General features: G+C 45.5%; 1 protein-coding gene across 3 annotated transcripts in view; it reads left to right on the top strand.

Moving 5' to 3' along the window:
• VAMP7 (vesicle associated membrane protein 7) overlaps positions 1–25,764 on the top strand; it is a 108,194-nt gene that overhangs the window by 21,408 nt on the left and 61,022 nt on the right. The window contains exon 1 of one of the 3 annotated variants that reach the window (XM_029606630.1): positions 14,696–14,909. The exons of 1 other annotated variant lie outside the window; for it this stretch is intronic. The gene's annotated coding sequence lies outside the window, so the exon portion shown is untranslated. Of the gene's footprint in view, positions 1–14,695; positions 14,910–14,984; positions 15,113–25,764 lie in introns of those variants that run through there. One more of the 3 variants, XM_029606631.1, reaches the window with a different exon arrangement.

Below are 25,764 nucleotides of genomic sequence, written 5' to 3'. Positions count from 1 at the left end.
TTAAATTTCATCTGCCATTTGGATGCCCAATTTTCTAGTCTCACAAGGTCTTCCTGCAATTTATCACAATCTGCTTGTGATTTAACTACTCTGAACAATTTTCTATCATCTGCAAATTTGATTATCTCACTCGTATTTCTTTCCAGATCATTTATAAATATATTGAAAAGTAAGGGTCCCAGTACAGATCCCCGAGGCACTCCACTGCCCACTCCCTTCCACTGAGAAAATTGACCCATTTAATCCTACTCTCTGTTTCCTGTCTTTTAACCAGTTTGCAATCCACGAAAGGACATCGCCACCTAACCCATGACTTTTTACTTTTCCTAGAAGCCTCTCATGAGGAGCTTTGTCAAACGCCTTCTGAAAATCCAAATACACTACATCTACCAGTTCACTTTTATCTACATGTTTATTAACTTCTTCAAAAAAGTGAAGCAGATTTGTGAGGCAAGACTTGCCCTGGGTAAAGCCATGCTGACTTTGTTCCATTAAACCATGTCTTTCTATATGTTCTGTGATTTTGATATTTAGAATACTTTCCACTATTTTTCCAGGCACTGAAGTCAGGCTAACCGGTCTGTAGTTTCCTGGATCTCCCCTGGAACCCTTTTTAAATATTGGGATTACACTGGCCACCCTCCAGTCTTCAGGTACAATGGATGATATTATTGATAGGCTACAAATTTTTACTAATAGTTCTGAAATTTCCTTCAGAACCCTGGGGTCCCTCACACATACACAGGGTTTCAAACACTTTTGCTCGCTTGATCACTTTCCCCCCCCCTCCCCTGAAGAGCAACTAGCGGCAGCAGCAGCCTTCTCTTCTTACAACCCTCGTGGCCTCAAGAAAGGAGTCCCATCGCCCGCGGGGGCTGGCGTTGCTCCGGGCTGTGCTGCTCTTCTTTCGGCCGATGCTGCACACACATGTACCTTAGCATGGTCTCTTCTTTCCACACATGCGGCCACTGCACAACACTTCCTCTTCTGGGCCATGGGGGGGGGGGCGGAAAGAAAAGAGCATGCTGCTAGTGCCACCGACTCCAACTCTCCTGCCGCGTTCCGTCCAGGCTATCAGCATTTCAAGCCCGGGTGGTGAAGAATTTGCATCTTACTGGGGCAGGGGGAGCACCTGGGCCAAGGGGGGGGGGGGGGGGAACGGGGACCAGGAAGTGTGATAACACACTGGGTGTGTCACGACACACTGAGAACCGCTGCTCTAGGAGAGGCATAAATTCATAAAATGGGATTAATGGATTACAAACTGGTTAAAAGACAGGAAACAGAGAGTAGGATTAAATGGTCAATTTTCTCAGTGGAAGGGAGTGGGCAGTGGAGTGCCTCAGGGATCTGTACTTGGACCTGTGCTTTTCAATATATTTATAAATGATCTGGAAAGGAATACGACGAGTGAGGTTATCAAATTTGCGGATGATACAAAATTATTCAGTGTAGTTAAATCACAAGCAGACTGTGATACATTACAGGAGGACCTTACAAGACTGGAAGACTGGGCATCCAAGTGGCAGATGAAATTTAATGTGGACAAGTGCAAGGTGTTGCATATAGGGAAAAATAACCCATGCTTTGGTTACATGATGATGATGTTAGGTTCCATATTAGGAGCTACCACCCAGGAAAAAGATCTAGGGATTTTAAAATATTATCCACTATCCATTATCATTTTGGTTGCCCTTCTCTGTACCTTCTCCATCGCAACTATATCTTTTTTGAAATGCGGCGACCAGAATTGTACACAGTATTCAAGGTGTGGTCTCACCATGGAGCGATATAGAGGCATTATGACATTTTCCGTTCTATTAACCATTCCCTTCCTAATAATTCTTAACATTCTATTTGCTTTTTTGACTGCTGCAGCACACTTTCGAATAATAGAAGGACTAGGGGGCATTCCATGAAGTTAGCAAGTAACACATTTAAGACCAATCGAAGAAAATTCTTTTTCACTCAATGCACAATAAAGCTCTGGAATTTGTTGCCGGAGGATGTGGTTAGTGCAGTTAGTGTAGCTGGGTTCAAAAAAGGTTTGGATAAGTTCTTGGAGGAGAAGTCCATTAATGGCTATTAATCAAGTTTACTTAGGGAATAGCCACTGCTATTAATTGCATCAGTAACATGCAATCTTCTTAGTGTTTGGGTAATTGCCAGGTTCTTGTGGCCTGGTTTTGGCCTCTGTTGGAAACAGGATGCTGGGCTTGATGGACCCTTGGTCTGACCCAGCAGGGCAATTTCTTATGTTCTCATGGCAACTTTGCATTACTCCGCAGCTTATAGACAAGCATGGCATTTTTAAAGTCAATTCGCCACTGAACAGGGACAAAGAATAGGAGTGATATGCTACTGTACTCAAGAGCCAGTCGGGCAATAAGCAGAGTTGTGCACTATTTGAAGTTTTTGTAATGAATTTGCAGGTAAACCAATATACAGTGAATTACAATACTCGAAGGCTAGAAAAATAAGCATCTGCGAGACAGTGGAAATCCTCAGGAGTTCAGCAATGGTATTAGGTGGCGAAGCATTCTGAGTTTACTGAAAGAAGCAGGTATAACCAATTTATCCCTGGATTCATCAAAATGCTATAAATATCGTAGAAATAGTGCCTGTGATAAAAAAAAAAAGTGCTGCTGGGGGGCGAGAGAAAGAGAGAACCTCTGAGGCTCACATATAAGTTTACTATTTATACTACTGGAGGAGGGGGCACTAGTACCTGGGAGGTGAGGTAGGTTTTGGGTGCAGTTTTACAGGCACAGTCAGAGGTACAAACAGCACAGTGGACATCAGTGAAGATTTTCTGTCATTTGGAGTGATGACAGGTGAAAAGAGTTGATTTGTACAATGTACTCTCTACCTAGCTGCAATTCAGCCATCTTTGACAGTAATGAAAGAGAGGATATGGGCTAATAATTAACTAGAATCATGGGGTCGGCAGTCGGTTTTTTCAGAAGTGGATGAATCTAGGCTTGTTTCAGGGCAACATGTAAATGCCCAGAGCTTAAGACAAAGTTAACAATTTTACTGATAATTGCCTTTAGCAGAGTGATGGAATAAGAGCTGAGAGGGCTGTATGAGCCATTCAACTTGTTAATGATTTGCAAAATCTCTATTGACAAAAACACAGGAAAAAGTATCCCATATAGGGATTCCCATATAGGGCCAACCTCCTGAACAAAAGGCCCCAGCTGATTGTGAATCGTAGCAAAATCATTTACCAGGAAAGGCAGTTCTAGATTGATTAAAAACCACCCCAGGTAGTCCACCATGTAGACTACTTAGGGTGCAGTGAATCCTAAAAGAGTAATGCCTTTTATATGCTCTCAATCTTTGCTCTATATAGTGCTAAGGAGGACTGATAGCTCTCCAAACTGGCATATGTTTTAAGTTTGCGCCATCTACATTCTGCTTTTTTAACTGTTTTGCTATTAAGAGGGAACTGTTAAACCAGGGAGCTGGTTTTACCCAATGTTAAACTATGGGTTTAAGGAGCCAGCTAGTTAGTCACCTTCTCCTGCCAGTGATCAACCAGAGCGGCTAAATCATTAGCTGAGCAGTTGTCTAATAAAGGTATCAGATGTTCTCTAAGAGAATCTCTCTCAATATGTCCATGCCTGAGTACCATCTGACACGATCTGACACAGTAGTTTTCTGTAATATGGGTAAATTAAAAATGAAAAATACAATATAATGATCTGAGCATGGGATTGAATCGATTGTAAGCAGAAAAAGAACTACAGTCGAGTAATGCCTGGTCAAGAAAAAAAAATAAATGCATCATTTGGTGAACAATTTGTTTCCAGCCAAATGCTGCCATTGTATCCAGCAAGATCTCATAAGAAGCAGCTAGCTGTAGTTGGTCAAAGGTTAACCCAGTAATGAACTCAATCAGAGGGGAGATATTATGAGGAAGTCCAGAGGCCTGTAAGTTGACTGTCAGCAGAAGAAAGTAACCTCATATACAGTAAAGACACATTGGAAAGAGTGCGGCAGTGCCGGGCGCACCCTCGTTTGCCGCGCGCACAGTTCGGATCACATACCGCTCGATACAGTATTTAAATTAGGCGCAAATGCAAGCCGCGTCCATGAAGCGCAATCCATTTTACTGTATAGAGCGCTATACAGCGCCTGTACAGTATCCTGGGTGCGCTGGTACCTGTCATTTCAAATGACATTTGAAATGACAGGTACCAGGAAGTGGATGGTTCTCCTACGCTCGGGCATCAGGGATTGCCAGTCCTCTCTCCCCCCCCTCCTGAAGCAAAGCGCAGGGCGAAAATCAACTCGACATGTTATTAAAGCAAATAGAAATTGTAACAAAAGTAAACTTACTGCATGCTTCCAGCAGCCCCAGTCCTCTCTCCCCTCCTCCCGAGGCGCCCACCGCGGCTCCCCTGCCTCCCGGGGTCAGCCGGCGGCGAAAGCGGCTTCCAGCAGCCCCGCCGGCGAAGGTGCACGAACGCCCAAATTGGACGTGCGTTCATGCACCTTCGCCGGCGGGGCTGCTGGAAGCCGCTTTCGCCGCCGGCTGACCCCGGGAGGCAGGGGAGCCGCGGTGGGCGCCTCGGGAGGAAGGGAGAGAGGACTGGGACTGCTGGAAGCATGCAGTAAGTTTACTTTTGTTACAATTTCTATTTGCTTTAATAACATGTCGAGTTGATTTTCGCCCTGCGCTTTGCTTCAGGAGGGGGGGGGAGAGAGGACTGGCAATTCCTGATGCCCGAGCGTAGGAGAACCAGGCCACACCATGTTACTTGCTTGCTCCAACTCACCCACTTATTGGACTGGAGCCTGCCTATTGCTGTCACATCCCTCTAACGCCAGGGTCAGCGTAGGCGGTAAATTAGCGGGTTAAAGACGCAGCAAAACAGTTGGTTAAAAAGGCGATAATCGGGCCGCACGTTACTGTATGGGAGGGAATAGCTAATCCGATCGTTTACATATCATATACATGCCGCGGGCGGAAAGGTATACGCGACTATTGAAAGAAGTGGTAAGGATTGGTAAAAATGGATAGTGAATCGCAGGTTAGACTTACGCGGCCAAATTGTGGGTACAAAGCGGGTTAGAAACAGGGTAACCGCAGCCGCGCTTTACTGTATCGGCCTGTTTATAAGGTTCAGCAATGTTAGGTACAGAGGTCAATTTCAGATGACCCTTAAAAACAACTAATAGCCACCCCCTGTTACGCACCACATGAGGCATGGCCCCTCACCTCTCTGCAGAGACTCCAGCTCCTGGTTCCTCCTCTCTGGCGGCGGTGGGCCACCCGCTCCATCCTCGGGCCTCCCCTGGTGCCTCCGGCTCAGCTGCTGTCCCTGGCGTTCCCGGTCCAGCCACCATGTCCATTGCTTCACGTCGGGCCTCTCCGCGTGGCCCGTGGATCTTCAAGGCTTAAGTAGGGTACTCGGCAGGAATTTAGCCACGGCCCCGGATGTTGACGTCAGCAGAGCACCAGTACTTAAGCCCGGGCTCTGTTCCCTAGCTTAGCCTTTGCAACAGGTCTCCTCGCTGTTGAGTACTCATTGCCTCCTCTAGCGATTCGTCTCGTTCCTGTGTTCCTGTTCCTCGTGTGATCCTGGTTCCTGTCTCCTTGTTCCTGCGTTCCTGCCTTGCACCTTTCTATGGATTGCCTACACGGACTTCGACTCTGCTTCGCCTGACCACACCGTCGACTATCTTCAAGCCCGGACCTCTGCTTCGCCTGACCATGCCGTCGACTCTCTCCAAGCCGGACCTCTGCTTTGCCTGACCACACCATCGCCTCTCTCCAGACCCCTGCACTGCCTGATGATGCCGTTGCTTCTCTCCAGACCTCTGCATTGCCTGACTACGCCTCTAGACAATCTCCGTGATCAGACCTCAGCCTTGCTTGCCACTGCTTCCAGATTGCTGCCAGCCCTGATTCAAGCCTGTTCCTCGACGCCTCCTCTGCTTACTTCCTGGGCTTGGTCAATTCAGGCTTCAGCCTGCTCTTGCTCGGGCGCCCTCTTTCTGCCTTCATTCCTTAGGTGCCCGAGTTTCCAGGACACTACCTCGTCCAGTGCAAGACTGTACCATCCCTCTCCTGCTGTCTCTGGGCTGAACTCGATCTCCTCATCGACTACATACAGAAGCCCACCTTAGTCCAGCCAGCCCCGGCACCCAAAGGCTCAACCCGCAGGGAACGAGGGCTGGTATTGGTGAAGCTCCAGCTGGCCTCTGTTCATCAGCCCTCTCCACCTGCCAACAGTGGGGACCCGTAGGTCCCTACCTACGGGTTGCGTCAACCCCATCTCGGCCCAAGGGTCCACCTCCGGAGCAACACCCCCTCCAAGATTTTCATGATAGAACCAGAGCAGAATAGCCAGATGGGGTCAGCTGATTTAACAATGCACGTACTGGGAACTGTCTGGAGTTGGCCCGGAGACTCCAAAATTCTAAATTCCAGAAATCTCTGGTTGCTGCAGCAAAACCAATCTGCTTGGATCCGGAAGGAAGAAAGGAACATCATTGGTCTTGCACGGCTGAAAAAGGAGGAACTTGACAGTGATTTCTACCATCTCCGGACCTTTTTAACTCTTAACTTCGCTTCCTCATGACACCACCTGCTCCTGCACAGCCTGTTTCCTGTGTCCTGTATCCAGCCACTTGCCTGCCCAATCCTGTTTGCTTTGGTCAATCGACATTGCGATTTCCTGCCTGTGCATCAAACGAAGAGTCAGAAACAGGCAGCGTCCACTTCCGCAGCACAGGAGGAGAAGGAAGAGGCTGCTGCTGCTGCTCCAGGAGCCCAAGTTAGAGTCTGCTGTTGCTAGTGTGTTTTGAAAAGGGGGGAGAGAGACTGAATGAGCGTGTCTGTGAGAGTGAATGAGTGTGTGTTTGTGTAGGAAGAAGAGATCTGAGAGTGTATGGAGGTGAGTAGGAGAGAGCTGAGTGCAAGTGAGCATGGGTGTGAAAGTGAGTGGGCATGTGTGTATGGAAGAGGGAGAGACGTGAGTGTGTGGGTGTTGGTGGGAGAATGGCAGAAGTAAAGGTATAAATGTATGTGAGAGAATGAGCAGTGAAAGTAAGTGTGAACATGTAAGAGTGTTTATGAGAGCAAATTTGTCAGCATCTGGTCCCAGTGTACAGTTGCCCCCCCCCCCCCCCCCCAATCCATGGTAATCTCAGGGTGACTGGAAGTCAAAAGTTCCCAAGTATGACAATACAGAGTCATTATTAGTAAGCCAAGTATCAGTTATACATAGGCAGTTTGGGAACCTTATCTTCTATCCAATCATAGAAAACTGATCATTTTTCTTTACAGGCTGAGCATTAACCTGCACAAAAGTAAAAACTGTAAGGGGTGGATTTTCAGAGCCCTGCTCGCCTAAATCCGCCCAAATCCGGGCGGATTTAGGCGAGCAGGGCCCTGCGCGCCGGTGAGCCTATTTTACATAGGCCTACCGGCGCGCGCAGAGCCCCGGGACTCGCGTAAGTCCCGGGGTTCTCCGAGGGGGCGTGTCGGGGGGCAGGCCCGGTCGTCGCGGCGTTTAGGGGGCGTGTTGGCAGCGTTTTGGGGGCGTGGCTACGGCCCGGGGCGGCCTGGGGGCGTGGCCGCGCCCTCCATACCCGCCCCCAGGTCGCGTCCTGGCGTGCAAGAGGCCTGCTGGCGCGCGGGGATTTACGCCTCCCAGAGGGAGGCGTAAATCCCCCGACAAAGGTAAGGGGGGGGCTTAGACAGGGCCGGGTGGGTGGGTTAGGTAGGGGAAGGGAGGGGAAGGTGAGGGGAGGGCAAAAGGAAGTTCCCTCCGAGGCCGCTCCGATTTCGGAGCGGCCTCGGAGGGAACGGGGGTAGGCTGCGCGGCTCGGCGCGCGCCGGCTATACAAAATCAATAGCCTTGCGCGCGCCGATCCAGGTTTTTAGCAGATATGCGCGGCTCCGCGCGTATCTAATAAAATCCAGCTTACTTTTGCTGGCGCCTGATGCGCCAGCAAAAGTAGGCCAATTCGCGCTATTTGAAAATCTACCCCTAAGTGTAGAAATAAACAAGAAAGCTTGCACCAGAACAGAAATTAAATTATGTAGAAGCCGTCCATGTCTATTCTTGAAATCTGTAGCCATACTGCCATGACTTGATACCATGGGCATTGGCAAGGAAGATAAAATGCAAAAAAGACAGATTCATCATTGTGTCCAGCAAAGGGCAACTGAACACTGGAGCAAACTGAGCCTAAAATCCCGCACAAAGGAGCTCCTTTGTGCACATGCCAATGGCATTCTCCTAGGCCTTTTCTTGTTGGCCCCCAGTGATGTTGCTAGGGGGCCCGGACCCATGACACTCAAGCTCCAGGAGGAAATGAGGCCTTAGCAAGAGGGGACCTGGTGTAGGTGAAAAATGCCGAGGTAAACCTCACGCCAGCTCACAGGCAGGTGTAAAATGTTTACATGAAGTATTTGCCCAGTTCATTAGAACTACACATGGACAGCATAAATCAAGGAACTGACTTCTGATTATGTTATATTGAAAGGCTGTTATAAGCAGAGCACCCGGTTTGCTGTGACAGATTTTTCAAGGTTCTGCGGTAAGAGTTGACAAATTCTGTGGCAGAAATTTCTAAATTGTGCAGCAATAATGTGGCATATTTTACATAATGTAGCATATTATATTTGCACTTGAAATAATGTTTTGTTTTGTTTTTAACTTTATACAAATCAAGACCTTTTCTGACATTTCTCTGTCCAGTTAATTTATTTGGTTCTTTATTAGAGGAAACTAGATCTTCGTGATTGGGGCTGGGAAGATAGGAGATTACAGAGGAGGGAAATGGAGTCAGGCAGGAGGGTTAGAGAGATAAGAGATGGAGGAGGACAGAGGAAGAAGTAGGAGAGGATGGGGATTCAGGGAGGATAAGGGATGGAGGGAAGAGGATCAGGGATGGGGAGAAGGAGGGATGATTGGGGAGGTGGGAAGCAAGGGAGTCATAGATGGGTGTGGAAGAGGAGGAGGGAGGATTGGGATGAAGGAAGGAAGCCACAGACCCCTCTAGTTCTGGAATTCCCTCTTTCCCTTATCCCTTCACTCTCTCTCTTTCACTTCCTCCATCCTGCCCTTGACCCTCTCATTCACCCTAGTTCTCCCCTCCACACCACGCATCCTGGTTCATTTCCTCCCCACAAACCTCTCACCTGGTTAACTCCCCCAACCCCAATAATCCCTTCACCCAGGTTCACTCCTCCCTCAAATCCCTCTCTCATCCTGATTTCCCTCCCTCACCTAGATCCCCCCCCATTCACTCCTTCCCCCCCCTCAGCAAACACTGTTCTATTCATTCATCCCCCAGCGATCCCAGGTTCACTCCCTGCCTGCCCCTAATATCACCTCACTCACCCGCTTCTACTGTTTTCAAACAGGCAGACGGCAGCCTTGCACCTCTTCCGGTGCATCCTCCTTCCTCCCCTGCCAGGGTTCAAGTGCTGTGCTTTTCAAAGTGCACCATTCAGGCCCCAGCAGCAGGGAAAGAACAAGGAGGTACTGGAGTTAGTGCAAGGCTGCGGTCCTCTTCCTGTTTGAAAATAATAGGAGCCGATGAGTGAGGGGATACGTACGGGTGGGTAGATTGCACTGTCCACTGCCACCAATGCTTTTTGAAAATGTCTCTAGTCTCCTGTGCCAGTTTGGCCAGACCTGGCCAATTCTGTGGTAAGTGACGAATTTTGCAGCCCTTACCGCGGCCGCCCAATAGTAGGAAAGTGGGGGGTGTCGGCCTGGTTAGTTATAAGAATTCTGCTAAAAGTAAACTGAAATCTTCAGACTAAATGTAAATAAGCTTGAAGCCTCTTGGAGACCATTTCTATATCTTGGTCTTTGCCTAGCATTGTTTTCAATTATTTGTCTGCTTTATCTTCCTTCCTGATGCTTTAATACCTATTCCCCACCTGCTGTTCTCTTTCTTATTTCTGCTCTGCTCACTCAGAACTGATGATAGCCTAAACCCTTCCAATAGTTTTATACTTCTCAGGGGAAGGGCAGCTTGAAGCCTGATCAAATAAAGGTGCTGAAGAAAGAACAATGCTTCAATGCAAATACAAAAAGGCCGCAAATTGCAGCTTTAGTTGGAGACTTTTTCTAAATGCAATTCAATGTCGCACCCTATCATATGGATACCCCCATTTTCTGCAGACGTGTTCATAAGAGTTGTAGCATATTTGCTTTGTTTTTCTGACTAAGCTTTAGAAGGTTTCCATGCCAGTCATTTTCTGGTTCTGTAGTTTAGGAAGGAATTTTCTAAGCTCTTAATATTGCATGCTGCCCAAGATAGGAAATGTAAAATATTGCACATTCTTGCAAATACACTTCAACAAAGTTGACTTTTAATCAAATGATATTCACATTCTGCTTTGAGAAAACATTGAAAATAAGCAAATGTTTTAAGACCCTACACACCGAAAATATGATAATATAATATCCCTAGTGTTGTTCCCCCCTTAATGAGATGTTATTTCTGTAACCTATTCAATCTCATTCGTTTATTTCTCTCTTTGTCTGACGCGACTCGCTCTAACTTATATAGATCTGTGATAAGTGATATGTGAATAAATTTACCTACCTCTGCTGTCTAATAATACCCCTTATCCCCGTTTAATAGAGTTTACATAGGTTGTTCCCCCCTATTATATTCAACCATGACTCCCACTGTGCTTTCAAGTTAATCTTAAATTATTTATCTATTTTAATTGAATTAATTGCCTAACTTGTTCTCTTAGTTATTTTCTAGTATGCTCTAATCTTCTGCTCTGTTCCTTTCCTTATTCCCTAAAGTTAAAATATTATTTGTAAAGCATGGACGCTAAATGCTATGTTTATTTTAGCTCTGTTGCGAAGTATTGTTGATTGTGAACTGATGTGATGTTACTAAACAAATGTCGGTATATAAAAACTACAAATAAATAAATTATGCCTATTTAAATAACCATGTTTTTAGTTTCTTCCTAAATTTGAGAGAACATGATTCGAGACGGAGTGCTGAGGGCAGGGTATTCCAACGTGAGGGGCCTGCGATAGTGAGGGCACGTTCCCTTGTGGTGGAAAGGTGTGCTGTTTTTAGAGAGGGCACGAGAAGGGTTCCTTTGTTGAATGTTCTAGTGGGACGATTAAGGTGTGCAGAGGTGAAAGGAAGGTCAAGCCAGTTGGAGTGGTGGGAGTAAATGGCTTTGTGGATGATAGTGAGTGTTTTGTAAAGAATGCGAGAGGGGATGGGGAGCCAATGGAGGTCTTTGAGAATGGGGGTTATATGCTCTTACGGGCATTTGATATGACTCTTGCCATAGCGTTTTGGAGCATTTGGAGAGGTCTTATTGTGGAGTACGGGAGACCCAAGAGTAGAGAGTTGCAATAATCCAGTTTAGATGTTAGTGTGGTTTGGATTACTGTCCGGAGGTCAAGGGAGTGTAGTAAGGGCTTGAGTTTTTTTTAGTACATTAAGTTTAAAGAATCCTTCTTTGAGGATGGAGCTGACGTATCTCTTGAGATTTAGTTGTTGGTCCAGGAGTACTCCAAGGTCTCTTACAACAGGTTGCGAGGAGATGAGCTTGAAGGCTGGGTCTAAAGCAAAGGGAGGTTTAGGGGTGGTGTGGTGGGACATGAAAAGTAGTTCGGTTTTTGTGGTGTTAAGTGCAAGGTGGAGATTGGTGAGGAGAGAGTCCTGGAAAGTATAGCAAAGTATAACAAAGCACATTTATTTACCTCAATCCTGGATCACAAATGTCCAGCATGCAGACTGAAACTGTTAAGGAGTGTGATTGTTCAGAGGAGGGCTGCCAGGGTGGAGGGGCTGGGAGGGAAGCATGTTTAATAGTAGCTGGAAAACAGTCCTAAGGAATGGAGCTAAAACCACAGATAATACAGCAAGAATTATACATTTCCACTGAACTTGCCTCAATCCTCATAATGTGTTTAATTCTTTTTAGGCTTTTATATTATCCAATGTAATTAAAATACTCCTGGTACACTCACAGCCAAGCGACGATCTCAGTCAGACAGGGGAATCATCTCCTTGGATCTGTAAAGAGAATATCTTTGGTACATATGCAAGTTCTTTCTAAATGTAATTACACAGAAAAATGCATGCACATAAATTGGACACAGGGTAGCCATGTCCAATACATGTGCATGCCCTTTTCTATTGAAACATAAATCCTCTTCCTAGTCCAGGTCTATGGCAGACTAGAACAGGTTTTCCTCCAGCATCTGCCTGTACTTTGCACCCTCTTGCCATCTTCACAGACCTCCCTGTCCCTGCTGCTGTAAAGCATCCCCAGAGCATATACCACCCGCTATGCTTTACCAAAGAGATGGTGTTAGCTGGGTGATGTGCTATATTTGTTTTGCACCACATCAGACCACAAAACTTTATCTCACATGTATGCAGTGTCCCTGACCCCTAAGTGTTTCTTTACAAAACCTATGCCCACCATTGTTTCTGAAAGCCTTCATTACTTTCCTGAGGGCCTATTGTTGTCCTGATAGCTTACATCTGTAAACATTCATTATCCATTTAGAAGGTATCGGCTCTAGCTTTCCCTTAAATTCTTCTCTGAAACACTTACCACCTCCTTCCCCAGATGCTTTGCCTTTTCTTTTCACCCACTATCTAAGCTCCAGGGTCTCCCACTTCCACCCCCACTCTCCAATCCTGCCTATGCGCACCTAAATCTGGCCCTGGCTGCCACCCGCATTAACTGTAAAATGTGCGTTAGGTACCAGCTGATAGTGTTTGAGGGAGAGCATGTACATGAATAGGAGGGAGAGCATGCGTGTGATTAGGAGAGGGAGGGTGTGCATAAGAGAGAGCATGCATGTAAGAGTGAGAGAGGTGCATATATGACAGAGAACATGTCCATGTTAGAGTGTGTGCCTGTGAGAGAGAGAGAGGAGCTAGTTTGTGGGTCTCTCCCCCCACAAGTTGCACTACATACAGTGTCTGTCTTGTTGCAGTTTCCTTTTCATTTTTTGTCTGCAGGTTTCTATTTATGCTTCATGGTCTCTTTTTTTTATTCTGTATTTGGGACCATGGATTTTATAACATGTGCATGCTGGGTAGCTTTTTTGATGATATATGTAAATCATATATGTAAATTATATTGTATGTGTAATTGGGTACCCATGGGCCAGTATGGAGAAAAATCCACCCCTGAGCTGAACTCACATTTTAACTCAGGAGAATGAAGGAAGGCAGCCCTGATGCTAAAGATTGTGGCTACTTGTATTGAAATGCCTTCCCTAATTTCCCTTATATGGAAATAGACACTTTTGCAAAGTGGAGAAAACATGTGCAACAGGCTCCAGCGTCCAGTGCCTTGCTAATTCTTCATTTCTCCTTTCATGAACCTGTGGCTCCAGCTCTCGCATGTGGTTCCATAATCTTCAGATCTTTAGGGCTTTATCCAGGTAAACGGTGGCAGCCGCCACTTTACCCAGATAAGTACTGATTTATTCTGCTATCTGGCAGTGGGGAGCTGCTGCAACTTACCCGGAAAACCTAGTACTTATCCGGCTATATGGTGTGATTTGCCGCTAGCTAGCCAGATGGTTATTCATGGTTCTGACCCTGTACTGGCTAACTAACTGAGAATCGCAGCAGAGAGCTAAGTACTGACTTATCTGGGTAAAGCCCTAAAATTCTGAATATTATGGAACACAAGAGCTAGAGCCACGATTTGGCTGTCAGCTTTATTGACAGGGATGCCACCCCCCCACACACATTATTTTGGAACTTTTTAAAATGGTTTTAAGTGCCAGCACAGTAGAACTAGAAACCTAACTCCAACCCTGACCCAGGAGTTAAGTTCCCAGCGCTAAAAAAGTTGCCCTGTCCAGATGCAGTCGGAGAGTACTGCTTAATGCCCTCATTTGCATGGGATTTCCATGCGAGGGTGCTAAGCAGTACTCCCATTTAGGGCTATGGCTCAAAAGGTTTGCTCACTCCTGCCTTAGGATGCAGACAGCCTTCCCCCATCTTCTGGCTTGAGCTTCCTGTTACTATGGAAACCCATTTGAGGAGTGGGGCACTGCTAGGCCTATCAGCACCTGATGACTTCCAGAACCCATCTTGCTGTGGTTTTTGTGCTGCCCTGCAGGATAAGCAGCATTATGGAGGACTAGTAGGGTTGCCAACTGGCTCCAGATTTTCAGGACAGGTTGATCCAGTCCTGGTTTTACTTCCCTGCATGCTGGTAATTATAGTCTCGCCTTTCTTAGGGAATGCAATAGGGAAATCAGAATAAGTCCCAGTAGGTAATGAGGTAAAACCAGGACTGGCTCAACCTGTCCTGAAAATCTGGAGCCAGCTGACAACCCTATGGCGAGATTAGGTATGGATGGCAGCGCTGGCGCTAAGGAATATATGTAAATTTGGTATCGGATGCAGTTGCCTACATTGCCTGTGCCTAAATCCGGGCTAAACTATCCCTGCAGGTGCCATTCGCTCTTGTCATTTTTCATAGGCCTTTTTAGGTTTTTCTTAAAAACGTACCGCATGAATATTCATTTTCAGAAAGTCTATCCAGAACAAAGCTTCTACAACCTTTATAGTATCGCCTTCCTTTTTAAATATGCCAAGATATGTAAGAATGCCATGTGTGTTAATTGCTTACTCTCCATGGACCCACCCAGGCCAGTTTCTGCAGCCCTCCCAGCACACCGGGAGCCCGGACTACATGTCCCAGAGTGCTGCGGGGCGGGCAGGGCCTGCGGAAGTGGAGGGGCTGAGCGGCTGCAGACTCCTCCGAAACTGAAAGGGGAGGAAGCAGACAACAGTGTAGCGCTGATTGCCGCACAACCGCACGGAAAGAAGACTCGGAAGAGAAAACAAACAAACAAAAAAACAAACCCCGAAAATAGAAAGGGGAGCGAAAAATATCCTCCTTGAAAGAGGTAAAAGGATTTGCCAGAGATTGAATAGGGTGTGGAGGGCAGAGGGAAAGAAAGAGGCTATCGCTGTGTGTGTTTTGGATAAAGGACTGAAATCAAAATAAAAGAGAAAAAAGCAAGGAGAGGAAACAGGAAAGTTGAAGAATTGGACAGGGAGTGGGGACGCTGTTCAGCCTGCCTGTTTACTGAACACCATCCTGCAGGGTGTAAGCTGTACCTGAAGCTTGTAATTTTTAAACAGCGAATATATTGAGGTGAAGGAATGTAAGAGCGAGAGATTGAGTAAATGTGATCACAAGAGAAAGAAGGGGGAAGAAATAGCTTGCGACAGATCCGGCAAAATGTAATGTTTTCTGGGTTTGGATATACATCGTAAATGGGGGGGGGGGGGTTTGTTTGTTTTTTGGTGGGGATGGTATTTTTTTTTAAAGCCAGGATATACTGTAATACATAATAAAATAATATATTTGTGCTTGATTGGCAAAACACATCAAGATCTCCCTATTATTTCTAGACAGGAAAGTGTTATTAGGCAGTGGTCAGGCCTTACATATTGAGCAATCTGCTCATGCAACAGAACACTGGGCAACAGATCCTGGGGCTAGTCTTGTGCAATTTGTATCCGTGTTGTATAGAAAACGGTTAGTTCAGGACCCTGTGCAAGCGCCTGAGAACAGATCACAAGGCCACTGGTCAGTATCGCTTGATGCAGTTCAATAAAATTGTTTCTTTCCCAAACTAGTAAGTTTTGCTAATATTTTGCAATATTATTGGGCTTTTTTTAAAAAGATTGCAGGGGTTGGCAGTTCACTTTTTAGTTAAATACTGGTCCAATTAATAGGTTTATGTTACTTTAACCAGAAAAAAGATTACTGCTCTTGTTGATCGGCCCGATTCTGGCATGTTAATCCAGATCACAAGAAGCTATGCATGAGCCAGCAAAATGTGAGTGCCCAAATAAAGGCAGCATTTAATACAAATAGATAGAAAAAAGGGTGCAAAATCTAAATGTAGTGAAAGTATTTTTTAATAAAAGGCAAAAAATATGTTGCTGCACAAGAAAGACGTTCTATTAATTAAATTTCACTATACAAAAATTTGATTTAAAACATTCAGTATTCTGGGGCTGTAAGAAAAAATCGCTGTGGTTTAAATTTTGCTGACTTTGTAGGTATTTCTGGCACTCGCATCTAATATAACTTCTGATGCAACTAAACTGTTTTGGATTTTGTTTTCCTTGTAAACACTTTCATGACAGAAATCGTTGAATCCTTTGGATCTGGTTAGGATAAATATTTATTTATCATTGTATTAAGTTGACCTGTCTGTCCTTTAAAGGGGTCCAACATTTTTTCTACTGATCAGCAGGCTGTTAGGTTGTGGCCTAGTTATTATGGCAATGTTATTTCAAACACACAACAAAATATCCCTTGGCTTCAGTACTGTAATTCTTTGTAGCTTTCTTTAGGCCAGATGTTCCTAAAGGGATTTCCCATTTTGGGGGGTGGGGGGAGCTGAGTATATCTGGCCCTTTGTGTATCCTCATCTTTTGCAGTCTGCCCCATTTCACATTTTATTTGCATGCTATTGCTAATTATATTCTTCAAAAGATGTCTTTTTGTTTGTCTCAGTCTATATTCTTATCCTTTTTTAAATAATGTGCACTATTTATTAGAGCATCTTTCCCTGTTTTTAATACTCTCCCGAGTCCAGCCTTCACGTCATGTTGTTTTCTTATATGTGAAAATCCAGTGTGATACTTGCACGTGTTTCTGCTAAGTTCAGATCAGTACTGCCCTGACTTTACTTAATTTGTAATGGTGGGGCTGGCTAACTAGGCAGAGTTTTTTGCGAAATTTCCCAAACTTTTCTCATCCAGAATAAAATGAAAACTTGAGCTAGGAAGTGAGGCTCTTAATGACATTTTATTTTACTTTCCAAAGAAAAGAAGGCTTATGTATTCTACTTTGGCAACACATGGACAGTTGGCATGCAACAAAGTAATCCCAATCTTATGAGATCACTATATGTGTATGTGTGTGTCTTCCTAATATCTTTTTTGATTTGTCTGCTCCACACAAAATGTTCAGGACCTGTTGGTTTGGAGAAGGGTCACAAGGGCTCTGACAGAACTGGTTTTATCTCTGATTTGCATCTCACAGATGCCTGCCTGTGTGTGCACTGGAAAGTAGGCCCCTCTAGTTCTGGATGAAATGTCTTGTATTTGTTTTAAGTGAGAAAAGAATCTTATTAAAAAAATATGGAAGCGCTGCTTTAAGGATCAATTGATGGGATATTGGTGGGACTACGTTGGATTCCTATCCCCTCACTGCTGATGGTTCTAGTTGAGGGAAGCTGAATATTTTCCTTTCTGTGTCAAGGCCTGTATACTGCTCCAGGATTTGTCTTGCTGGTGCTCCTTCATTAGTGAAAATCCATTAGGGGAACCACATCATTTAGTAAAAGCTACTTAATGCATTATACTGTTATTTATAAAATCTGAGTTGCAATTAATTTTAATATATTTTTTATGAACATGTCTAGGATAATATGGGGTATGAGGGAACTTTTTTTTTTTTAGTGACAGAATAGTGAATGCCTAGTAATGACCTTATTCAAGCACGCTTGGAACAGGTTAAAGTGGGAGAAGGCTGGAGTTGGAGTCTCAGTAGGGTTTCCATTGACACTAAGTAGAGAAAGTTGATTAGAACTGGTGGGACAAAGTGACTTGCCTGGAGTCACTGAGTGAGAGATTGGAAAAGGGATGAGAATTTGTCATAACTTCCTATTTATCCGGCCTAATGATTGGTCCATCTGGCCTTTATATTCCAAAAATAAATTGGGATGGCAGTTAAAAAGCCAAGAGCTGTGGCCCTGGAGTTCCAGCTCGCAGGCCTGTGCAGCCCCAGCCTGTGACTTTCCACCCCCTGATCTTGGGAACCTTCAAAGGTCTGCAGTTCTGGGAAAATGTCATTTAGCATTTTGACCATTTCTTCATTGAATAGTATTCTTTTTGTGTTGTAGAGTAGTGTAGTGAGTGTGACTGGCAGCAGTTCTAGAGTACTGGAAACAAAGTGAAGAATCTGAATGCCAACTGTTCAAGATGATTTTCAAGTTGTGGTTAAGAAAAAAAACCTGATTTTTTTTTTCTTTGCTAATTTTGAATTGATTGTATTTGAAACCAGTTCTGTCATAAAATGTCCATTTCCTTATCATCTGTGCCAGACCAGTCTAGACAAATGTACTATGTCCTCCAGCCAGCAGATGTAGGCCCCCAAAAAAGCTCAAAGCCGATGACATGCCCCCTATAGAAGTCTGGCGCTGCCTTCAGGTCTTCGGTATTTTTCTGTTTCCTGCAGTTAGTACAGGGAAGGCTTTAGGTCCAGGTTCCTGGTGGAGCATAGGCCGAGTCCTGGGCTGCTCCGTGGATTGTCTTGTTGGACTCATTCTTCCTTCCCCCCTTGGGAATTGACTCAGTGAATTCTCCCACCAACGGGTCAAGCACCGGTTGATCCCCAGGGACTTTCTTCCCTTTGTGGTCCAGCAACAGACTTTCCCTGGTGGAGCGGGAGCCTAAAAAAGAAAAACAAAGGCTTGCAGCTCAGACTCTTCCCTGAAATGCCTCCCCGTTTTCTGTGATGCTCTGCCAGATTTGGACTCTCTTCTCTCTCCCTCCCTCCCTCCATTGCTTCCAATTTCTCCATTGGGTGGGAAGGAGGTGAGACATCACAGGTAACTTACAGTAGCTCGCATGTCAGCTGGTGCATTCTCTCTTTGGCTTGCAAGTAGGCAGGTGCCCCGCACAAGGCTGCAGTTCACAGCAGGTTGGCACCCTGCCAAAAACAAAACTGTGGGTGGGTTCCCCAGTTCAAGCCATGGCTCCTGTGGGGGAAGGCATCTCTATGGCACGCACGGAGCAGGGCCTGCTTAGCAATCATTTTACTACTGCTTTGAGCCAAACAAGATAATTCTATAAATATCAGTCGTGCCTAGCTCTTTACCTCTCTCTCTTCCCTCTGACAGGTGAATGGAGAAGTTCTGTGGTGGGGCTACAGATTTATCCTTGGGCAGTGCAGAATCCGCATGGTTCCAGTTTGCTGTGGAGTTGTCATTGCAGCAGGTGACCTCCAAGCAATGCTGCAGGTTTCTGTCCCATCCTCTCTTTAGTGGACTGATCGAAGGAATAGCCTGCAGAGCCATCTCTCTCTCTCTTCCCCTCTAAGACTAAATTAAGCTTGCGCTGTTGAAAATGACTGCAGCTTGTTAAAAGAAAAGAAATCCCAGGGTGGTTCTGCTTGGACAGCACACTTTTTGGATTCCTCCTTGAGTGCCTCCTAGCAGTATTAAGGTCGCTAGAGTGCTCCACTGGCTGGTGGGACAGTCCTAGGTGATCAGCAGGACAGGAGGAGGAGCTAGCCTTCTCAGAAAGGGCATCATGCCTTGGCGGGAAGGCTGCTCAGGCCCTTTAATTCTGGGGCGTGACCTCATTCGGTTCTTGGAGGAGCAATGGGAGACCGGTCCTGTTCAATATCTTTTTGAGCGACATTGCGGAAGGGATAGAAGGTAAGATTTGTCTTTTTGCGGATGACACTAAGATCTGCAACAGAGTGGACACGCCGGAAGGAATGGAGAGAATGAGACGGGATTTAAGGAAACTGGAAGAGTGGTCGAAGATATGGCAGCTGAGATTCAATGCCAAGAAGTGCAAAGTAATGCATATGGGGAATGGAAACCCAAATGAACTGTATTCGATGGGGGGGGGAAAGGCTGATGTGCACGGAGCAGGAGAGAGACCTTGGGGTGATAGTGTCTAATGATATGAAGTCTGCGAAACAATGCGACAAGGCAATAGCAAAAGCCAGAAGAATACTGGGCTGCATAGAGAGAGGAATATCGAGTAAGAAAAGGGAAGTGATTATCCCCTTGTACAGGTCCTTGGTGAGGCCTCACCTGGAGTACTGTGTTCAGTTCTGGAGACCGTATCTACAAAGAGACAGAGACAAGATGGAAGCGGTACAGAGAAGGGCGACCAGAAAGGTGGAGGGTCTTCATCGGATGTCATACGAGGAGAGATTGAAGAATCTGAATATGTACACCCTGGAGGAAAGGAGGAGAAGGGGTGATATGATTCAGACCTTCAGATACTTGAAAAACTTTAACGATCCAAAGACAACGACAAACCTTTTCCGCCAGAAAAAAATCAGCAGAACCAGGGGTCACGAGCTGAGGCTCCAGGGAGGAAGACTAAGAACCAATGTCAGGAAGTATTTCTTCACGGAAAGGGTGGTGGATGCTTGGAACGCCCTTCCGGAGGAAGTGGTGAAGTCCAAAACTGTGAAGGACTTCAAAGGGGCGTGGGATAAACACTGTGGATCCATCAAGTCTAGAGGGCGTGAATAAAGAGGAGGCAGCAAAACACTGCACGGAGCGGCAGTAGCCACAGAGGCATTCACGGAGCGGGTTGCCAGTGGCCAGTAGTTATTGTTCCACCTTCACGGAGCGGAAGGATGGAGGGCTGCTATCTCCAAAAAAAAAAAAAAAACCCCAAACAAAAAAAATAACAGGGGTGGGTAAGAGTATGGGGTAAGGGTGTGGCCTTGTTACAGCGGTTGCTACCCCTAATTGAGCTGGACGTTCACTTGGATGCAGATACGGCGCTGCTCTCTAAATTGGTGGTGGGGTGGAGGGGAATTAGGGCTGGAGGGTACTGGAAGCCAATAGTAACAGGTGGGAGAGAGAAAAAGGGAAATAAAAATGGATAAAGTGCGTAGCTTGCAGGGCAGACTGGATGGGCCATTTGGTCGTCTTCTGCTGTCATTTCTATGTTTCTATGTACAGGGGGATCTTATGTTCCTGAGTGCTTGTAGGCACCCCCTTCTCCCAACAAGTGCTTCCCGCTGCGTCTGGTTGTTTTAGATGTGGACCACCTGATTCCAGCCTTAAGGTGACCAAGACCTGAGGGGTCTATGTTCCCTTCCCAGGGAAGAAAAGGAGAGGGTATTGGATCCCTGAGAAGGGGTGGTGTGGACAGTTCTCCTAATCTTTTAAGGCTACATTTGTGGAGGAAAGCAAAATGTTCAGCGATCCCCATGATAGAAAGAGTGAGGCTCCACTTAAACAGGCTTACTTTTATTTTTTTTTTTTCCTATGGTTTCTCCAAGCTGCTTTGTGACTCAGATCCTCCTGTGTTGGGTCCCTCAGTGAAGGCCCTGGTGACATTTCCTCCAGGTATAGATGTGCAGAGGGTGAGGTCTTGAATCTTCCTGCGTAGGGCCCAGCAGCTCTTGGATGGATTCACAGCTGGCGAGTCTCACACGGTGCAGATAATTGAAGCTGGGAGCTTTATGGTCAGACCCCCGACAAGCTGAAGACTTTGCAGCCCACTGACACAGAATTATTGCCTTGAATAGAGGCTTTATTTAGGAATGATGATAAACAGAACACGGTTCCTGATTTATGCACTGCAGGTAATAAAACAGTTCACAGAAGACCATAAAAGAGAGAGAGCTTATTTCCAGCCAAAGATTCAGTCCAGCTCTTTTTGTAACAGCACAAACACAGTTTAGGACAAGACATCACCCATACAGTTTAACATTAATTCACAACTTGGTAGAATTCGTGGGTCTCCTCTGGGATCCCACACTTTGTTTAGGCCTCCATGCTGTCTAAATGCTAAGAACACCTGAGAGGTTTCCCAGCGCTCCATTTTTTTGTCCCCTGAGAAGCAAGCTGGATCCTCGGTCGTGGGGCCGTTTAGTAGACTCTCTGTATGCTAGCATTAGCTCTCTCTGAGCCATCCTGTGGTTCTGAGAGCAAAATCCCGGCCCTGAATTGGGGCAGACCTGGATCAAAACCGGGAAACACATTTTTCCCTGAAAGCTCTCCCATCTGGCTTGGTGAATGCTAGTTCAAGGTGGGAACATAGTTTATGGCCATGCCTCTCGGGAGCACCCCCACACATCTATGGCTATTGCAGTCTCATCTTGTTGCACAGTTTATCCTCTGATGTAATGCACTCTTGCATATCTATCGTCCTTCATGTTGACTGAGGTAGTCACAGCGGGGACTCTTAGATATCCCATCTCTTCAGCATGCGTGTCTTGTTACTACAAGAAATTGTGCCTTCTCTGTTGTGACCCCTACATTTTGGAACTCCCTTTCACAGGCTTTCTGATTGGCAGACTGCATGAAGTCACTGAAGACCATGCTGAAAACCTTCCTTTTCAGATAGGCTTATTTTTTATGTTGCTTGAAAGTCCCAACGTTCGATTATGGCAAGAACTGTGGAATGTATGTCGTCATGTTATGTGTGTTAGAAGTTTTGTTGCTACCTTTTATGTATTTTATGATTGTTTTATTTGTACATTGATTAGTGCTTATGCATAAGCGATTCATAAATTTTAGATAAGATAAAAGATAAACATCTAAGAGATCTGTCTTGTTGGAGGGATCATGGAAGTTCAGGGGCCATCTAGGGGTGGTTATCAGAATGTCCTTCTCCCCTGCTCCCCAACCAAGACCAGTCCTGGTTTTGGTTTTTTGTTTTTTTTGAGCGGGGGGGGGGGGGTGCATTTCAGAGATTGCTTGCTCAGGAGGCAGTCTTTCTTCCTTAAGGACCTGTTTGGCTGGGACAGTCTCCGCCTTGTTGGTGACTGGGTTCTAGATGCACTCCCTTATGGAAATACTTGGAGTTTTCTGCACTGGGTGGTGGGACACCACTTGGGGACTCTTGTTTCTTCAGTGTAGGCTTCACAGACAATGGTATTAGGCTAGTTTGATTAGCCACAGGTTTGATGGCTTGTCTCTTCCTTGAAAAGAGGTTGGGGCATGTATGTATTTCCGGTCTCCTAGTAGAGGCATTGGATTCTCTTCTTGTGGTCCCCATGGAGAATGGCATACCTTTTTTCTTAGGTGGTTCTCCACATTGATACACAGAGTCATTTCCTCTTATCTCCAAGAATTACTGCCAGATATTGCTCAGATGCATTATCCTTGGGGACCTTTTGTTTTCAGTGTATATTTTATTTTGCCAGAGAATTTCAGTGTTAGAACAAAAAAGAAATCTGTGGAAAAATGACATTTCATTAATCTTTCTTCTGTGTGCTATATCAATGGCATTTTTACATGGGCATCTTTTGTTATAACATTGAAATTTCCAGGCAAAGTAAATTTAAAAAATGAAAATGAAGGTCCCTGATTATCCTGGATCCCTCACTGGCAGCTACAGTGCTCTTTCCTTGTGCTGACAAGAACTCCAGATTCCTGTTGGTCAAGAAGTGGTAAAGGCCTCCTTATGTATTGAGGGACTCTTGTTCCTCCTTTAGTCAGATGTCTGACTATTCAGGGTCGAGGTGGAGCAGGAAAGCCCAGGATTATACAGATGTGTTAATCGTCTGTCAGCATAGGGTTATCTCAAGTAACAATTAGTCCTTCCCAATCTCTGGAGTAGGGGGAAGGCCTCATTTCTCTGAAGAAGAAAGGTGACCTTGTAACCTTGGATGTCATGGGCTCAAGTGTCCAATTCTTCCAATCCACGTCTGCCCCAAACATGGTCTGTTCTGCAGGTCCTAAGGGCAATTATCCTGAATGCAGTACCTTAGGTGCAGACCCATGTGCATCTCATTCAATTTGCTCTCCTCTCAGGGTGATATTCAGTAGCCCAGGGTTGCAAGGCTTTTTTTTTTTTTTTTTATCCCCCTCTAGAGAGGTTATAAGGAGCCTGAATAAATGATTTTTCACAGTTGCCTCTGGCAGGGAATGGATCTTGATTTTCCCTTCATGGTTCTTACGTGTCGGTTATAATCTGGGGCAGCGGAAGCAGGGCTAGTGGAAAACTAATAGGTCCAGGTTTAGGCTGTGGGCCAGAGTCAGCCATCCAGCATTCCAGAAGACAGAGAGCCCAGGTGGCAGTGGTCAGTGTAACACCATTAGCTGCTGTGAACAATCTGAGGGAATGTAGCAGCCTTCGGATACTCGGTGAGTCAGGTTTGTTCTTGGACAGAGTTCCCCTGGAAGGACCTAGCGGCAGATCACATGGCCAACACCATTATCATATAGATAAATGTTTTGAGCTAACATTTTTGAGACCTTGAAGTGTAAGGACTGGCAGAAGTGGCCTGTGCCCTGCTAGAGGTCAAGTGATGCACTTCCATAAGTGGATTTTAGGTCAGCCACATGAATCTCCAAGACAAGCAAGTTCTTGGGCTGAGAAAGGAAAGCAGGAACCAGGAGATGTGGATATCCTGGTAGAGCCACGACCGTAGTCCAGTCTTCAGCACGTGTTTCTGTCAGAAGGCTGGAAATTCCCCGGATTGAGTTCTGAAGGAGCAAGCAGGGGTGCGCCTTCACCCTTTCCCTTAGTCTGAAGATTCTTCCCTAGAAGATTCCTTCCATTCTCTTTTACAACTTTGGCTGTTAAGAGAGTCAGGCTACGTAGGGGCCAGTGCAATACAGTGCGCTCAGCCGAGTGCACTGTATAACCCGCAGTTGAACGTGCGTCCAACGCGGAGTGAAATTAATAGCGCTCACCACATGCAAATGCAGGTGAATGAGGCTATTAGCTATTCACTCCAAATGCAAAAAAAAAGTGCGTCTAAGATGCCCCTTTCTGTGCTCAGTACACCCCTTTGTTGGAGTGGAGTGTTTCACTTCTGTCGGAGTTGGACTTTTCTTGCTTATGAGAGTGAGAAAGTCAGGTGATGTAGTCTGGGACAAGGATGGCCTTTTCAAGTCCATTGTAGGTCACCTTTGAGATGTTTTTTTAGGTGACCATTTTCTTCTTTTAATAGGTCTTTGATTTATTTATGTGTCGTGTTAAAGCACATGTGGGTGTTTTTTTTTTGTTTTTTTTTTTTAAAGGAATGAGTTTCAGGAGTAATTGAGGAGCGGAACATGCTGGCTCACTCCAGCAAGAGTTTGCTGGTCTCAGAGGGCCAGTGACCCCTTTTTGACGAGGGTGCAGGAGTCCTTGTAGGTAGAGTCAGAGCTGTCTTTCCAGAAGATAATGGCAGGGCAGCAGCCTTGCCTCCTTTGCATCCCTGCTCTAAGCACCTCAGTGTAGATGTGTAGGCCGAGAGAGGTTATGTTTTGGATGCAGGAGTTCTGAAAGCTATTTATTTAGTGTATTTAGCTCATGCCTTTTCGTAGGTACTATAGGTATTTTTCCTGTCCCCAGAGGGCTCACAGTCTGTCTCCTAGATTTATCAAAATGCTATAAATGTCAAGGGAATAGTTCCTGTGATTTAAAAAAAAAAAAAAAGGGGTGTAGTTAGGATAATTTTTTCTGGTACCGCATAGTGATTTTTCCGCAATGCAAGGTTACAGTTATCGCACCTGAGCTATTTTCACAAAGCAAGCTGAGAAATCAATCGCACACAATTGGTTTGGGGGAGGAGAGAGAGACTCTGTAGAGGCTCACATATAAGTTTACTCTTTATACCACTGTAAGAGGGGGCACTAGTAACTGGGGATGAGGTTTGGGGGGGGGGGGTGGGGTAGGTTTTGGGGGGCAGTTTTACAGGCACAGTCAAAGGTACAAAAACAGCACAGTAGACTCTGTGAAGATTTTCTGTAATTTGGAGGGATGAAAGGTAAAAGATTTATACAATGCATTATCTACCTAGCCACTCATTACCAATAACTCCCCCCAAACTCCTCCCACTTGATTAGCAAATGTGACATTTGCATAGTAGTGAGCATATACAGCTGATTGATTTAAAAGATTTACTGGCTAAGAATTCTTTTCAACTTATGAGATTTGGTGATGGTGTATGAGAACCATAGTTCTAATAGTATGTGAGAACGGTGATTATAATAGAATAACGGGAATAATTCTTTTAAGAAAATAAAATAAAGCATT

The sequence above is a fragment of the Rhinatrema bivittatum genome, chromosome 6 (genome assembly GCF_901001135.1).
Source record: "Rhinatrema bivittatum chromosome 6, aRhiBiv1.1, whole genome shotgun sequence".
Classification (NCBI taxonomy): domain Eukaryota; kingdom Metazoa; phylum Chordata; class Amphibia; order Gymnophiona; family Rhinatrematidae; genus Rhinatrema; species Rhinatrema bivittatum.
The sequence above is the reverse complement of the archived record's forward strand: the minus strand, read 5'-3'. Positions and strand labels throughout refer to the sequence as shown.